Source organism: Corvus cornix, chromosome 6 (assembly GCF_000738735.6).
Source record: "Corvus cornix cornix isolate S_Up_H32 chromosome 6, ASM73873v5, whole genome shotgun sequence".
Classification (NCBI taxonomy): Eukaryota; Metazoa; Chordata; class Aves; order Passeriformes; family Corvidae; genus Corvus; species Corvus cornix.
In genome coordinates this window covers 17,552,289-17,568,057 of record NC_046336.1, presented here as the reverse complement: position 1 = coordinate 17,568,057, position 15,769 = coordinate 17,552,289, and positions in this window count along the sequence as shown.

The window sequence follows — 15,769 nt, the reverse complement described above, 5'->3', positions numbered from 1 at the left end:
ATGGAGCAGCCCAGGCTCAGCACTGGGCTGGTCACATCAGCAGCCCCCTGGTGCTTTCTGCCCCACCCCTGCAGGCAGCTCCTCCAGATCAACAGGTCTTCTCTTTTCTCTCCCCCTATTTTCTTTGGATATTGTTGACATATTTCAGATTCCCCTTCATTGTGGGAAAAGGGAACTTGGGCCCTTGCTCAAGTCAGCTTAATCCATCCAGGCCCTGCAGGCAAGGAAGGTGCTAAGGTCACTAGGTGGGATTGGTTAACCCAAACTTGCTTTCTTCTTTGCCTGCCCCAAACCATCACATAATTACCTATGCTGTGATCATAGGACTTTCAATTAACCAGTATTTGGTGAAGATCTTTTGAAAGTTACAAAGTCTATTAATAAACTATGAACGTGGATTCTTATCATCCAAACTTTCTGTGAAGTTCAATGTTGAATCTTTGCTTTAATTGGGCTTGTTTGCCTGATACCAAATTCATGACAGATAGCAAGAGTTTGCCTTTGACAAGGACTGTGCATTGTGCCTTTGTCTCAGCAGACTAATAATTAGGTACTACATTGACATGTAACCATAATCCTGCTGAAGTTAGTAGGACTTGAAGGTATATGCTCTTTCCTTCAGGCACATTTCTTGCCAAACTGAAATCCAAACTCAATCTTGTCAAGTGAATAACTTACTTAACATATTTAATTTGTTTCTTGTTTCTGTCTCTGTTTCCTTTGAAGAATTCACTTTCTTTATTTGCTCATGCTCTTCTTGCTGTATGGTATCCATTCATTTCCAGTGCTGCCTTGCAGCATGGACTTTATCTCTCTCCTCCACAACTCATTCCTCTTCCACCTTCAACCCTCTGCAATTCCAGTGCTGCTCCCTATAGTTCATCTTTTGTTCAAGAATTAGCAACATCTATATTTTGTGTTACTAAGTGCAGTTAGCTTAGGCTTGCTTGGGAGCTGGGAATCCGAAGAAATGCTGTTGTTGGAACAAAATGTTTACAACAGTTTTCTGGAGTTCCCCTTTATCTAGAGTCTGTCCAACTGCTTAATCCAGCTGTGGTCAACTATTTAATGATACGATTAACTCTGACTATTGCAGGTAATTCCTACTCTGTAAATTTCATCTGATTACCCTAAAGAGTTTTACCTACGTAAACTTCATAGCAACGCTTTGTGATGGGTTAGAGGTTATTCACTGCGGTGCAGCAATGTGGCCACTTCTGGTGCGGAGCACAGCAGCTGGATAAATGTATTTGGCAGCCAGTCATTGGAAATACAGGACATGGATCTAACCAAACCAAAATAGAGACTTTAAGGAGGCAGAGTACAGACATTTAACATCTTGAGTTACACTTAGGGTAGAACGTCCTGTTCCTGCAGCACTCACAAGATAATGCCACAAGATCCTCCAAGCAATTAAGATATCTGCTTTATACCCCTGTAAGACAGGTGACTCTTTGGTAATACACCACCCTTGTGAAATATGGTGGAGCTTATGATCAGTGCACAGGAAAAAGAGCTCTTGTTTGGTGGCTGCATTTATGTTACTTGTCCATTAAAAATATGGATCCAGCTCTGTTAATGGAAGCTGACATGATCACGGCCAAAAGTAATATGCCTGCAGGCAGGCCAAAAACATATTTATAGCCCATCATTAAGACGATTTGGGAAACTAATATGTGTTCTGTGTATACATACTGTACTTAATTTTTCTCCACAACAGATGCTTATCAGGGATTTTCTCTATGTCTGTTGCAACAAAAAAAAGGAAGGAAAAAATCCCAAACTGACATTATTTATTATATTGCCATTGAAAAAAGATCATGAAAGTAAGTTGTAAAAGCTATTGGGCAACATTAAACTTGTGCTGCTGAGTTCACGGGCTATCTCAGGGGACTCTGTGAACTCCTGCATGCCGGAGAGCTGGAATCTCTTGCACAGTTCTTGGGCACCGTCTTTGTTTTTGCAGTTTACAAATTAGTGGACTTGAGGGTAAGATAAATTATGAATGGGGGGAGATTTCAGACTAGCAAAGACTGTGGGTCTTTGTGGTGAACTTCAGGGTCATTGTTTCTTCTGTCATGGCTAAGATCTTTTCAATAACAGAAGCCCAAGATGGGGGGTAAAATTGTCACCAGAATGGATGTGTAAATAGAGCCATGTGAACTTTTCCAACAGTTGTGTTTTTTCACTGGCTTGGAGTGACTGAAATTGGTCTGATAAATTGGTATCAGATTTACAAACTCCGTTTGCCCAAGTCCCTCTCTTCATAAAAAATGGAAAACCTCTCCTTCTGGCATTTTCTGAGAAAAATATTTTAGTTCCTTCCTTATAGATGTTCTATGTAAATGTTTAATTTATTTTGCTGTAAAATAAATGCTTTAAAAAACCCATGAAGAATTAAACAAAAGGTGATTTGGGGTCAATCCCAATGAATTTTCTTTATTTTTAGTTTTCATCTCATAAAAAATTAAATGAAAGTATTTTTTATCAGGTGAATCCACATCATGTTCAAAAAATATAGTTAATTATCTACTGGAACAACAAGTGAAGTAAAAGTCTGTTATTTACTGATTTTGTGCAAAGATTTCTTAGAATTAGCTCAGATGACACAGGAAAGTGGGACAAGTCCACTTGTACATAGTGTCTTTCGTCTTAAACCAAATAGAACAAATCTGCCCTTGAGGGGAGAGGCAGAGGGGAATTTGGGGCCAATTTTCAAAGCATTTGTCATTGATGGTTACTCTGGGACAGCTAAGTGGGCGATGAAAATCAGGCCAAAAGAGTCATACAGCAAGAAAAATGTTTATTGCATTAGCAAAGGTATAAATCAGAGTGGGCCAAACTGTGTGAAATCACTGAATTCTCAGGGGGTTAAAGCTTTTAATTTTGTTTCAATAAAGGCAACAGAAGTAAGGAAAGAAGACAATTCTTCTGAGGTCACAACCTCTGGTGTTTCTAGAAATTGCACAGGAGAAATGGTCCCACGCAATTCCCCAGGGCTGCAAAGGGACTGACAGTAAGCTCTCTTTATCTTGCTTTTAAAGCTCTCCAAAAAGAAATTTAATTGTGATTAAAGGAGGAAGCAGAGCTGCACGCTGAAGTGCTCTGAGGAGGTATGCTCTCACCAGAAAGGCTCTGTTGGGAATAAAAACTTTCTCCCCAAATCAAGCAAACAGCAGCTGACTGGGAAAAAATGAAGCCTGGCCTTACCAATGGAACAAATCCCATCAGGGACCACTGATTTGTGTTGATGGGGTACCCACTCAGCGTGATATTGTCCTCACTCCTTGACTGGAGTCTATACAGAGGTAATTTGGTTTCTAAATATGGCTGTGGGGTTTTATTAGACATGTTCCGTCAGGCATAAGATAAATACCTGTGATTTACCAACACTGCTGGTGGCCCATGCTGTCAGTAGGGCTAAGACCATTTTACCATCATTATGCACCACTGGTAACAGGAGTGTCACGGAGATTTTGCCCGGAGGTCCACAAGGAGAGAGGGTTTTACTTTGTACCTAAAATTATGGTCTGAGCCCTCTAGAGAAATAAAGCACATCCTCTGCAAAGTCAGCATTATTCCTGCAGGCAAAGGATGTTCTTGCTGAGAATTTACAAGTAAATCTGTTGAATAGTTTATAAGATAGAAGTAATTAAAATTTGTTTCCATTAAATGTGTAGTACCTACAAAATTTGTTTTTCCTAAGTGTTGCTAACAATGTAAAGATGCCCAACTCTCAAAATTTCAGATTTATGGGAACTTGTCAACATGCCATGTTTGGAAACATCCAAATGTAATTATACTCAACAGCAACTGTTTCTTTCTGTTGTGGGGGAAAGAGCTATGGGAAGGGTAATGTCAGCATCTCAGGAGGAAGCTGTCACTGTGCCTCCAGGGACAAATACAGAGCTCAGCATCTCTCCATCCTGACTGCTTTGTTTACACAGAGGCCACCAGCTGTGGCACCTCCCTGCCAGCAGTCACCAGTGCAAGGTGCTCTCAGTGGAGGTGACCATATGCTGTTGTCACCACCATGTAAATGTGTTGGGAAATCGAGGCAGCTGCAGCCCTTCAAACAGTCTTTGGTGCAGTGGGTTTGGCTGGTGAAAGCATTAGGAGCACAAAAAGTGATGACCAGCATAGTGCTTTGCCACACAGCCTCAGCTGGCAAAAAAGCACAGCTTTTCTTGAGCTGCTGTTGTCCAGCAATACTGCTGCTCTAATCTGGCTATGGAGATGTGTTAAGCCCCAAATAAACTCTCACTTGCTGGGCTTTTTACCATCTCTGCAAAATCCAGTGTCACCCTGGAAATATCCCAGGAAGAATCTTTCCAGGCCATCACGAAGGCTGGGTGTTGCAGTGCAATGTATGGCATTCAGTTCCTGAATATTATCAGGAGCCTAGAAGTAGTCAAGAGATTTCTTAGGGCAGTGTGTTCCTGTAAATGGCACTACTTGAGCCACCACTGGGGTTAGGACCATGACCTTCAGTGCAGAAATTGTGAGTCTGCCTTGTTTGAGAGGAGAGATGAAGCTTAATGCTTAAACTTTTTCAGTGTTATGTGGATTTAACCACTAGAGGGAATGATGACAAAGTTCATACATTTTGCTTGCAGTCAGACCATCTGTTTTGTGTACCAGGCATGACTCCACAAGCTCTCCATTGCAGTGAGATGCCTTGGCCATGAGAGAAACAACCCTCATCCAGACCAGCTGCACTCACCCACGCAGAGCTTCCATTTAGTCCTACTATGCACCCACAGTGTCATGTGTCCTTTTCATATGAGAAGACACTTGCTAGTGCTAACTAAATCCTACCCACAGTGCTGGAGCATTTCCATTAGTGAAAAACTGGAGTTTTGCAAGAAGGTTTTCTGTCCTTGCCATCCTTGTCCATCTGAATTTATCTCACTGTGTTAGGGAAGTCTCAGTCACCTGATCAAAGCAGCAAAACACTACCACACTGCAGAACTGCAGGATGGAGGAGACATGTGCAGTGGAGAGATGGTGGGGAACTAGCTGGCTGGAAGTATATTTATTTCACCAGTAACAAGCCCTGGTTTCAGTTATCCTGGGTCTTACAGTATTTGCCAGAAGGAATATTCATTGGAGAGTTGTGCTGTATGTCCAGCAGAGTGAATGTATATCCACTCTAACACAAAGCAGCTCTCAATGTCATAAACACATGAGTGACCAAGTCCCAACATTGAGTATATATCTAGATCCATGCTAATGCAGTAATGAAAGCCAAATTTTTACTGTATGCTTTCGATACCTTATAAAGTGATTCATACTTTTTTACATTTCATAGTTCCTTCCAAACCAAACATCTTAAAAACTGCAGCATAGGTGCTATTGGAAACTCAAACTGGCCTAATAAGATGATTACAAGAATACATAAGTCACATGTTAGGATATAATAATGTTGTAGCAACATAAAACATGTACAAATACATAATTACTTATGTTACTCACACATGCTGCCACAAATGGCTTTTCAATTTCCTGGGTCACAACAGAAACATTTTCAACATTACATTGTGACCAAAGATGCTGATAAACATAATAAAAATTAATTGCTCACCCCCCTCACAACCTAAATCATTAGCCATAATTATGTTATCATTTTCTGCGTGTTTCCAATGACTCCGTAAGCCACAAAACTCCTGGAAACCACTCAAAAGTGGTTGTCTCTCCGGCAAAAGTATAACATAACTATTTGTATTTTAAAACGCAGTATTTCACTAGTGTTTTGGTTTTCTGGCAGGTGATGCATCTGGAATGACATCTACTGTGAAGAAAAGGTTTTGGTTGGAAGTTTGCAGTATCAGCTCATGTGTACAAATCTTTGGTCTTTTAGTAGTTCCTGTTCTTCTGGGAGAAGGGGCTTGAAAGAAAACATAATTTCTGCTTGATGAGAAGAATTACTCTCACATTGCAGGGCTCCTCGTAATTCCTGTAGCATCTGGCTAAATGTCTTGCTGTGCCTGTGCCCCTATGTCCAAATTCTCCCAGAAGGAGCCAATGGCCATCATGGCGTGGAGGTGGCAGGGCTGGACACCACCACGTGTGTGTGCAGAGCCCTGTTTCCTGAGGGGTAGGTGGTGGGGTCAGGTGGCATCATGGCTGTCATTAATGCCCTCCAAACCTTTCATGTCCCATCTGATTGCGGGCAGGAGCTTGAATACTTGAACACAAACCTTCAGATGACAGCTTTGATGGATATGTCTTTTTCTGACCTCATGTCTTTAAGGGCAGTTTTATCCCCATTGTCCCTGGTAGAGCTGGGGGCAAAAACATTTAAACATGAGTTTTGCCTGATTTGCAGTGACTTTGGTGTTTTATTTGCAGTTTTGATACTTTAGATTCATGATTCTTGTATTTCCTCAAATGAATACTTCACTCCAAGATAGCAGTTTTACATGTCCATTCAGTGGGAGAAAAATGCTGCCTCAGGAGGACATGAAGGAGTATGTAACCATGTATGGGTTCAAGGTTGTGGGGCTGCTAATTTTAAAAGTTATATAACTGAAGCTAACTCCTGCTGCCAGCAGCATTTTCAAAATCATCGTGTTATTAGAGAGCATTTGGACCAGGGAGTACCTACAGACATTGTTAAGGTTGAGCCCCACTTGCTGGGGGATACCTGGGGACTCTGACTCGCAGCCCCATGGAGCTGTATTTCTGAAAAGCAGGACAAAAGGATGATAGAAATGGAGAACATGGTAGGGTGGGGAAGATAAATGAAATAGGAAGTTTCAGAGTGGCTGGACTGGTTTCCAGAATCATGCAAAATTTGATAAGCAGTTTGGAACAGAAACAACAGAGTGGGATTTTAATGCACCATACCTTTTCCCCTGGATAACTGCAAACTGAGTGGTTTTGGCTTTTCACTTTGAAAGGAGATTTTTCATTTAGAAACAGGCATGATAAAAAGCCACATTTGCAGAGTTAAAGGACATAAAAGCAAAAGGAAACTCTGGATTTAAGATTAAGTAAAAATTATTTCCCCCCTCCATTTATCACATTTTTTGCTTTTTGCTTTGGTCCAAGTCTGCCACTCCCCCTGTCTTTTGTCCCTGCCCACGATTTCACAGTTGCTCACCAGCTGACCCCTCACTCAGCTCTCTGTGGTCTCTCAGCTGAGTATAGCACAGTTTAGCTGTGGACGCTCCAACCTCACAAGCCAGCATGCCCAGCATGCTCCATGTCTGACCTTGGCCCTCTAAAAACTAAACATCTCGTGTGAACTGGTTGTTCTTGGCTCCTTCTAGAGCCACTGAGGAGAGAGAAGCTTCTCCAGAGAGTGGTTTCCTCTTCCCTGTCCCATCTGCAATGGGAGGACATGCCCCGTGTCCCTGTGGCCCGTGGAAGCTCAGTGCAGTGAGTACATTCAGTATGAGGCACTGGGTTTTTACTTCTCATGTTCATTGCTCAATCTGCTATCTTGCTCCGGGTGAAAGCAGCGGTGGAATTCAACATCATTACACTCACTGGGCACACTGTAGTCATGAAAAAATTAAAGCTTTTTCACCAAGCAGACCACAGTGAGCAGAGCTCCTCTTCCCTAGAAGGATCTCAGGGGCATCACAGAAGAGCTTCAAGCTCACACTGGGAACTTCTGCCATCACATGCAACCTCAGCACCAGCCATTCATCTTCTGGCTTCTGCACTGCTGGGGTGGAGGAGCTGTACTAAGGACCAGGCTGACGCAGGAAGTCTGAACTCCTTCCCTGATCCCACAGCTGAATAACTCAGGTTATTCAGTTTTATTGTGGAGCCCCAGAGCTAGGAAAAACTGCAGCCTGGCTGTTCCCCTTCTCCAGCCTGATAGTCCTGGGATGTGTTTTGCAGGGGCTGAGGGGAAAAGCTCCGCTGAATGCCTACTCCTCACTTTACTCTGTCTTTTCCTTCACTTGTGGGTTACTCTGAAGCAGAGATTTACTTTCCTCCAGTGTAAGAGGAAACTAATATAGAGATACACGAGCTCTGTATTCTTGTAATAATAATAAATTAATAAACCCCCCTCTTCTAAGTTTGCTATTCCACGTAGTCATGACCAAGCAGTGCTTTGTGCAGGAAGCTGAGCAACACAGTCTCCAGAAGTGTTTCCATGAAGATTTTAATCTGCGTAATCTGAGGAGCTTTCTTACAATAAACCATTGAAATCAACTCCTCTGGTCCCATTCTTGTGTTTAGAGTGATTCTTCCTTCACATGTGCCTGGGTTGTTATGCCAAGCTCACCAGACACCCTGTTTGTTGTTTCGTGTCACAAGTCCATCCTCAGCAGGACCAGTGCTCCCGAGCCTTTCCGCCCGCTGCTTCCGCCTGCTCCAGGGACTGCTCATGTTTGTCCACACTGCTGAGATACATCTTTCAGCTAAAACCCAATCAGTCCAGCTGGCATTCCTGTTTGGGCTGGAAACCTGACAGATGGGTCCTGCTTGGGTGGGATTTTACTGCTCCCAGCTCAGACACAATTTAGGATGTTTGGCTATTTGCACTTTGCCCTGGTGGTGTGGAGCTGGAGACACTGCTCTTGCTGGAGTCAGTCAGGCCATGGCAAAAGTTGAAGTATGCAAAATGTTAGTTATAGCTGGCAGCTCTCCTAGCATGGCTGATGGGCAAGATGTTTGGGAATCCCTTTGGCTCCATCTCCAGTGGATGACTTGTGGTTTGAATCAGAATGAGTTCCTGGCCTGGGCGTTTCAGAGTACAGTGGTTTTCAGGCAAGAACCTGTGAGTCTTCTATCTAGAGACTTAGCCTGCCATTTGCCCCACTCAGCAGTCAGCAGAGGCTGCTTGGTTTGTTGCTCAAGAGATGGTGCAGACCAGCTGGGTCCCTGCTGTGCACTCAAGGTTAGGACTGCCCAGAAACTCTACTAAATAATGCCAGAGCTTAATGGTGCTTAATGCCCTTGTCAGCTCTCTCCCCTTGAACAGAGCTTGGGCCAGGAGACCAGTTAGTCAGTGTAGGAAGGAGGTGAAGCCTGGGATGGTCTGGCTGTTCCCACTTTGTTCGCATCATGCAGGAGCTCAGGGGGTCCTGGCTGAGAGTGAACCCATACCTGCCCACACTCGTGAGCAGGGATGAAAATCTGGACTTAGCTGTCAGCACAACAGAGGGGAGGGATGGGAGTGGGAGGGAAAAGCCAGGTGCCCACCTTGCCTGGTCTCCTGCCCCTTGGCAGTGCAGAGAAGCAGGTAGTGGGCTTAGCTGGGATTTAGCAAAATCGAGTGTGCTTCCAGAGACATGGAAATTTCTGCAGTTCTCCACTGCTACAGCCCTGAGTATGTCATCACTTCCAAAATTGCAAGCCACAAAGTAAAATGAGAAAGACGAAAGTTTTGAATGAAATAGAGCATTCCATTCAGATTCAGTCAATTTTGAAGGACTTTTTCTAAAAGAAAGAAGCAAAGAACATTTCGTAAGAGTAATTTCTCATTCAAAACCCAGTGTTTGACTTTTTCAAGAACAGAATTAATTTCCCCTGACAGCAGCACTGTGGCAGTTTGGAGACAAGTTTGTGAAGCTTACTGGTGATGTTTAATCTTAATTTTTTTTCCCGTTTCAAAAGACAAAGTTTTAAACTCTTAGATCTTTCTAAGTTAAAAATGTAAAAAACATGGGTGAAGTCCCTCTTTTCATGTCAGACAGTTTTCAGACTGCATGCCAGATAAGAGTCTTCACAGTATATCAGCTACTCTGGTCAAGTGTGAAGTCCTGACTGTGAGAGCAATGAATTTACAAATCAAAACTATCCTTCCTGAGACTAAAAGATCTTTATTGCTGGAAAAAAGTCACACACTGGTTTTCTTTCATACCACTGTGATAAAGTCCTCAAGACAATGAGGTATTTATTCCAGGTTTCCTTGGTTTAAGAAAACTTTCAATACACAGACCTTGTATGGAGTGAGACACTGTTTATATTAGGCAGAGGCAATAATGGACTTAGATAAGGTATGATCCCCAAATAGGAATGATCTGTAGCTCTCAGAGCTCCTGAGAGGGAACAGGGCTTGAATCACCAAACCCTGGTATTAAAAGCAGTTGCCTGGCTTGGAAGCATCAGGCCAGTCACCGCGTGGCACAGTGCAGGCCTGAGGTAATGCTCTGTGTCCCCATTGTCCCGCACACTGTGCTGCACCTCGCTGGCCCAGAGCTTTTGTTTCACACAGGAAGATGACTGCATGGCTGTCCTTGCTCCGTGGCTCCTGGAGTTTAAAAAAAGCCTTCCCTCTGTGAATCACAATATGCAGTCACCAGCCAATTATGTTTGGCTTCCAAACTGTTTACTCCATAGCTGATACATTCTTCCCCCTGGCTCTACCTCCACCCTCCTTTTTGTTCTTTTTAAGGAATAGCCAGGGGAAACCAGGACAGAATTTCCAAAATTTGACTCTATAAAATAAACAGGTTTGGGTTTTTTTTTCAGCAGTCCTGTTTCATGCTGAGTTGCCTGTTAGCACCATACTCCAGTGCTGCTCAAGTTTAACTAGCATGGTGCCGAGTGCAGGGAGAGCTGGTTCTCAGGGAAATCTCTGGGTGCAGTATCAACATCACTTGAGGGGAAGCCAGTGCAGGAGAAGCAAGGATGTAGAGAGTTTCATCCATTAAAACAAGCAATTTGTGTCTGGAGAAGTGCAGATTGATCTCTTAAATTAGTTATGAAACAGAGAAATAAGAATTTCGGAGGATGAAATGGAGCATTTCTGCAGTGACCTTGTGCAACACTTCATAATTTTGAAATTATAACAATATGGTGGCATAAAATTACTAGTAGAATTTTGAAAATGTCAAGCCCTTTTGCTCCAAAAGTCACAAATGGCTTCTCTAGAAAAGAATTAATTGGAGTGCTTCTATTTTTGTCTATGTCTTTTGCAGCACTCTTTCCTAAATGACTGTTGCAAAAGAATTAATGTGAGTTTGCAAGGCAGTTTGTGGACTCCAAATCCATGTTTTTTCTGTAAAAGAGGATTCAACCTATTTTATGGTATTCTACAGACGAGCTCTGCCTTGCATGAGGAATGACTGAAATTTTAGTGCAGCCAGCTCCTGAAATGCTTCCAGACTGACAGTCTTACTCAGCTACTTCGAGTCACCTTCATTACCTGAACCTTTGCCCACATTCTGCAAAATGTTGGTGCTGTCTCCTGGGAGCAGTGAGAGGTCTCTCTGTGTCTGTGGAATGAGCCTGTTGATCCCCTGTGACTCTCTTGCCTGGCTCATGGCTGAGTGCTTAGGGAAATCTCCAAATGGTGACTTCTCCAGGTCACAGCTCTGGTGGTTCAGTAGCAACAGGATGTCCTTGGCCAGTCCTGCCCTGTGGTTGCAAAGCCAGTCCTTGGAACTGCAAGGACGTGTCTGTGTGCACAGCCAGGCTGGCTGGAGGATGCTGGAGGGAGCAAAGGATGCTTTAAGCCCACTGGCACCAGGAGGTGGATTCAGCCTGCACAGCCCTGCAGCAATGACAGCTGGGCCAGAGAGAACACAGAGCCACTCTTGAGCATGAAACCAAGTCTGCAGGAGCAACACCTGAGCTCATGTGTTTGATGTGTGGCTTTGCAGTGGGAGAATTTTCAGAAAATAGGAATCAAAATAGGGATCAAAACAGGGATCAAAAAAGAGAAGAAAAAAGAGAGGGGGAGAAGGAGAGGGATAAGGGCAGACTGGAGTTCAGAAAGGGTCTTGTTCCTACTTTAATGAGAATATGATTTTGAATGTGAAGTAATCCTGTCCTGGGCCAGGTTTCTTCCTTGGAGACCAGTGCAGAAGTTTCCCCCTTTCTCAAAGGGCTCCTTCTTCACGGTAGTCTTTCCTGAAGAGGAGTGGGCTGCAGGGATGGGCTGGCCCAACTGTGGACCCACCCTGTGGCTCACATCCCACCTCGGGTGCTCAGGCATCACTGCCAGGGCTTCGAGGTGCCTGAGGATTGCCCTCACAGCCCTTCTGCTGTAAGAAATTGAATGTTTGCAGGCCCTGAGGGCTGTCCTTTCACCTGGGGGAGCTATGGCTTGTATTTTACAGCTGTCTTCTTGGTGGGGTCCTGCAAGATACCACTTCATAAAAGTAATAAGGAGATTGATCCTTTACAGCGCTGGATAACTCTCATTCCTGGATCAGAGTTCAGGGTAGAACTTGCCTGTGACTCTTTGCAGCTTCTGTGAAGTCTGTGCTCGTTCTGAGCTGCATGCCAGTGCCACCAAAATCAGGGAAACCTCTCCTCTTGTCTTTTAATGGGGTCCAGATCTTGTTTTCTGGTGGTGTTTGGAGCACATCTGTTTCCAGGCTGGCTTGTTCATTTTTGAGCAGTCTAGGATGTCAGTTGAAAACCAGTTAAGTGTGCCTGGAGGTAGAGAAGTGTTGGAACACCAGTTTTCTGGGTGGCTCACTCGACTCTGTCCCTCCAGCTCGTCAGGTGGGCAGACTGGACAAAGCAGGAAAAGGAGAAGGCATTTCACTTGCTATAATTATTTTCCAGTGACAGAAATTCCTGGCCTACATTGAGAAAGTTGGGGGAAGGCGAGGCTCATTATTATTTTTCATAGATACTTTGGCCATTTTTCCCTCTTTCCAGAGAAAATTTTGAAACACCATAAAAAGATATTAGGCTGTATCCCAGCTGGTTCATTGTTCTGATGTCACCCAGAGTCACGCTGGTGTTCCGGGAACCTTTCTGTTGACCTCCTCAGGGACCTCCCACCAGGGCAATGTCTGCTGTGCTACCCCACAGCCACCTCCCCACCAGAGATGTTCAACTCCATTTCCCAGGAGGTACTGGAGTACCAGAACACATGCAAATAATCTTTTCTGTTGGGTGGGGAGGGGGGGTGGAAAAAGAAAGACGGGAAAACTTTCCATTCACTTTTGAATGAAAGCCAAACTTTTCCAAAGAAAGTAAACAGTTTTCATGAAAAATTTCAATTAATTGCAAATCATGTTTCCAGTAAAACCTCAGTATCAACAGTTTTGTGTCTGCTCTACTCTAAGCCTTTCAAAGGAGGAGACCTTTAAAGCCCATAAAATGTTTTCTGGTGGGAAAAATCTGTGAAAAATGGTGCAATTGTCAAGTTTCGGTGATTATGTGCACTTCCCACCGCCGTGTGAAATAGCACTGGATCCAGAGTGAATCCAGTGGCTTTATGGTTGTAGGCCAAACAGGCCAGTGTGTAATCTATCTGAAAAGACTCTCTCAGCCTCCCAGTAATCTGTTAATTAACCACTGATAAATGGTGGGCTTAATCCTAGGTGGGAGAGTGGGGGTTTAATCCCAGGGCTGTCTGGCGCAGCCCGGGGGCTGCACAGCTGTGCAGCTGCTCTGGCACCATATATGCTGGTCCTGTACAGCTGTGGGTGTTTGCCTTTATGGGGAGCAGGGAGGGGACAGCTTTACAGTAAATCCAACCCTTACTGCTCCAAAAGCTGCCTGTTTTTAGCAGCCAGTGTCCAGATGAAAGGCGTGTTTGCCCAATTCAAGGAAAGTCTGTTTTTTCCTGCTGACAAGCATCTAAATCACTTTGGGACGCACCAGACATCCCGATGACGGTGTCGCCGTTTTCCCAAAACTTGGCTCCACCTGGCCATCCAAAGCCTGAGCTTGGGATCTCCCTCTGCAAGTCTGGACAACACCCAGCCTTGATGGTCTGAGTGGTGCCAGACCTGGAGCCTCTGCTTACTTCCCGCTGGGAGCTCTCCCAACAAAACCCTTGCTCACTCGGGAGTTTAGAACTGCTTGTCGAATTACCTTTGTCTGCAGCTCAGACCGGGGTTCCTGCATTTGTGCTGACCTTGTTCCTGTCTCCTGCCTGTCCCTTAGCTGCCTGTCTCTGCTGGTTTCCTTTTCTTCCGGAGGGCCGGGCACGAGAGCGCGCACGCCGTGGCTGCCTCGTCCCCTCATGCCCTCCCTGGCTGGAGATGTGCCCAGGGGCTGCTCCCCACCACCGCCCTGTGTAGGTCCCACCAGGCTTGGTGTGGCTGAGTTCCACAGGGCGCCTGTGGCTTTGTATGTCAGGGACAGAAGAATAGATGGTATAAGCCGAGTCAAACAGCTAAACAATATGCTTTGTCCTGTGCCTGCTGTCCCTTGAGAGCTGCTCTCAATGAGCAAGCCTGGTCCTCTCCAACTTCATTTAGGAGGTGGCAGGCTTGGATTCCCTCCAGGTACAGTGTGGCACTCTTGTTGCCCCTTTTCCTTACATGAAGAGGTTTTGAGGGATGATGGCTGTTTTACTCCTTCTCTCTCCCATCACTGGCAGCATTGTCATGGGCACAGCACAGTTTGAGAGCTGCTGAGGTGGAAAGCTGGCAGCTGTGGGGATTTTTATGTAGAGTGGCGGCACATGCATCCTTCTGCACAAGCAGCAACAGACTGCTCCTGTTGGGCTTGAAGCACTAGCTCTGCCTGCTGTTGACTTCACACAAGGTGCTTTCCAGCAGTGTCAGCATGCAAGGCCATGTTTCCATCTGAGTGTATTCCCTTCTCTTCTCCCCCTTTGTCTTCCTCCCTTCTCATCTCTTCATTTTAAATCTATATAGAGGCTGAAGATCTCTGGAAAGCAAGTCTTCAAAGCTCCCTCCTCTGGGGGAATAGCAGACCTGTGCCCTTTGCTGAAGCCCTGTTTCTGCAGTGCCCGCACGATGGGGTCTGCAGCACGGCTTGTGGAGAGATGCGAGCACCCTGTCCAGCCAGAGCCTGGAGCTCTGCTGGCAAGGCACATTTTAGGGTAGCATGCACACGTGGGAATCCCCACAGGCTTTAGAGGTAGCATTTCAGTCTTGGCTTCATGATGTGGGGCAAATTTCAGCCTGTCAGCAGTGCTCTACTTCACCAAATGCTCTTGCCTTTTGACTGGAGTATTTTCAGGGCTACTTGGTATTAAACACATTGCCTTCCACTTTAGCAAGTGAACAGATGCCAGTATGGTCCTTACCCACAATGAGCTTTGTGCTGCTTTTTTTTTTTCCTGTGACTGTTCTAAGTATATATATATATAGATATATATAGATATAGATATATATATATATATGGTTGAATCTGTATTGGGCAGTCAAGGGAAAAAACAAGGTTTTTGAGTCAGGAAAACTGGCCAAGCAATAAATAGCACCTGAAAATTACATCATAGTTATGAAAAGTCAATTTTCAATCCCAAATTATCTGCCTTTAAAAAAAAACCCCCATGACATAACAGAGATATACCAGTGATTTATTTGTCCTGTCAAAAGTGCTTTGATTTTGGAAAGCTGTGAAACTCACAGCAATCATACAATTACCAGGCAGCCACAGGATGAAGTGTGCCTGTGTAGACGGTTCATTAAGTTTGCTGTAATCATGATCTGATTGGAAGCAGGTAAGGGAAACAAAAAGGGCTAATTTTGGGTAAAGAAATAATTTTCTGTGAATAATTAGGGTATGTATTAATGAGTAAAACATTTTGCAAACCCTAGCTGCTATGTAAACATGCTTATAGTTGTTATTAATGGAGTAAGGAAGTATTCTGCAGACAACAGTTCCTCTTGACTTTTCCTAGAAACAGGGTTTTCCACACAGGAGCACAAGTATGGAGGGACTATCTGTACATATGTACAGAGAATACAGAGGGTGTTTGAGCCAGCAGAAGTGGTATCAAGAAGGCTGCAGTTTTCTTTGTCCCACGCACTTTTGCGATCCCAGTGGGCCCACAGCAGGCCAACTCTTGCTCGCCCACGCTCTCAAGGCTGCAAAGAGGAGCAAGGCAAGAGGCTGTTTGGATGTTCTCAGTCAGGCAGCC